Raw genomic sequence first — 2,482 nt, 5'->3', positions numbered from 1 at the left:
TTTCCTCTTCTTTTTTTTCTTGTTTTAAAGCAGACTCTGAAAGGTGCATATAAGCCCAGTTTCCATAGCAATTGCAAGCATCAGTGATAACCCAGAGCTTCTAAGTTATAATATACAGGCTACCCTATTAATGAGTTTCAAACTGCATTTCCCTGAGACAACGGCTCAGCCACTGATAGATAAGGTCAAACCCCATCTCCAAACTTTAAATTAAATCAGGATAGATCAAAATGCAACAGAAGGAGTGTCCTTTTGGAAAGTGTGCTGTTAAAAAAAAAATACACTCTTTGTGGAGGCAAAACAGTTGCTTTTCTGGTTTGTAGTGCCCAGATGGAAAAATCCTAAAACAGATACTGCTTCTTTTGGGTTATTAATGGCATGTTGTCATTTCCTTATGCTATTTGTGAGTGAGTTTTTCCCATGGTAGCTCAGACTCTAAGAAAGCACATAATCCTTTACCCCAGGAAGAGCAGATATTATGGTTAATACTTGATAGATCTGAAATGACACTAGTTCAACTGTAATTGATCAACTTGCTTATTCATGTACTTAGTGCCAAGACTCAGTGCCTGCCTTCAAGGAGCCCCTGGATTAGTGACAACTCAGCCTTGTCACCAGACCATTTCTATACTGTGCAAGAGAGCTTTACAGAGGCCTTCAAGGGGCATTGCCAAGGTCTTAAAAGCCCTTCCCATGGAGTTGATTTTGAGGACAATACTTCCAAGTAAAGTGGAACTTAGCCAAATGAAGAGAGGTGGGCCAAGGGAGATTGGCATTCCAGATGTAAGTCAAAGGCAATGTGGTTTGTTTCAGGGACCTGCATGGTGTCTTATGAAAAAGAATGTGAGGGATTAAAGAGGTAAGAAGGGAGCTGAAAGGTTTCACCTACAGTGCCAAGGTCAAGGGAGCTACTGCCATTTTATTTATTTATTTTTAATCAGAAGACAATTATTTCACAATGTTGTGGTGGTTTCTGCCATACGTCAACATGAATCAGCCATTGGTATACGTATGCCCCCTCCCTCTTGAACCTCCCTCCCAACTTGTACCCCATCCCACCCCTCTAGGTTGTCATAGAGCACCAGATTTGGGCTCCCTGCGTCATACAACAAATTTCCACTGGCTATCTAATTTTACATATGGTAATATGTATGTTTCAATTCTACTCTCTCAATTCATCCCACCTTCTCCTCCCACCCCCACCCCCGTGTCCACAAGTGTGCCACTGCCATTTTTAAGAAGGAGGGTGATGTAATCAGACTCCTGCTTTTGAAAAACTGTATGCTACAGGATGGGGCCTGGGAGAAACAAGGTGGAGAGGGCAAAGCTGGAGACAGGAACACAGACCCGACATTAGTCTCAGGAAGCTGATGATTTTTAATATTCTAATGTGGACCCTCTTCACTTCTCACTCACAACAAAGGCACACCCCACTCTCCACCAGCACCAGGCAAAGCTTGGTCCCCAGAACAGCAGCATCAGCATCACCCAGAAGCTAGTCAGAAATGCAAATTCTCAGGGCCCACCCCAGACTTATGAAATCAGCATCTCCAGGGCTAGTGCCCAGCAATCTCAGCAGGCTTTAACAAGCTTCCTGGGGGATGCTCATGGGTGTTCAAGTTTGAGAACCTCTGCAGTACTATGCAGCTTTTTAATGAGCTGAGCTCAACTCTCTGTGGGACAGATCTCACTGTTACTGTGTGTATGCATGTGTGTGTGTAAAGTGTATGCAATTTTGAAAAAATTCATCACATTAGGTGTCACAACAATGCACAGATTTGGTGAGAATGAACAGGTATGCATCCTGATTCAGATTACAACTCTACTCCAGCTGTCCCCCACCTGTCCCTATATAACTCTTCCCCAGCCCCTCCTCCTCATCTTTCTGTATACTGCCCTCCCCATACACATCCACACACTCACTTGTGCAGTGGATGTCCCTGTCGCCCCTTGCTCAGAGTCCCAGGATTTATCTGTATTTTCATCTTCTCTTGGGCTATTCATTTTTCCCAGAATATATGTCTTCCTGTTTTTATCACATATCGTATTCAGTCTTCCACATTTCATATCAACCACACCTCATTCTCCTAAGTCAGAATAGTAGGCGCCCGCCTTGGGGGAATGCAAAAGAATACAGTAATTGACAATGAAACATTTAAAGTCAAAAAAATCTAGGTGTGCCCTATGTTCACAGCAGCACTATTCACAATAGCCAAGACATGGAAATAACCTAAATGTCCATTGACAGATGAGTGGATAAAGAAGCTGTGGTACATACAATATATACAATAGAATACTGCTGCTGCTAAGTCATTTCAGTCGTGTCCGACTCTGTGCAACCCCATAGACAGCAGCCCACCAGGGTCCAACGTCCCTGGGATTCTCCAGGCAAGAACACTGGAGTGGGTTGCCATTTCCTTCTCCAATGCATGAAAGTGAAAAGTGAAAGTGAAGCTGCTCAGTCGTGTCAGACTCTTAGCGA

The sequence above is a fragment of the Bubalus bubalis genome, chromosome X (assembly GCF_019923935.1).
Source record: "Bubalus bubalis isolate 160015118507 breed Murrah chromosome X, NDDB_SH_1, whole genome shotgun sequence".
In the NCBI taxonomy this organism is placed as follows: domain Eukaryota; kingdom Metazoa; phylum Chordata; class Mammalia; order Artiodactyla; family Bovidae; genus Bubalus; species Bubalus bubalis.
Note: the sequence above shows the minus strand (reverse complement) of the source record.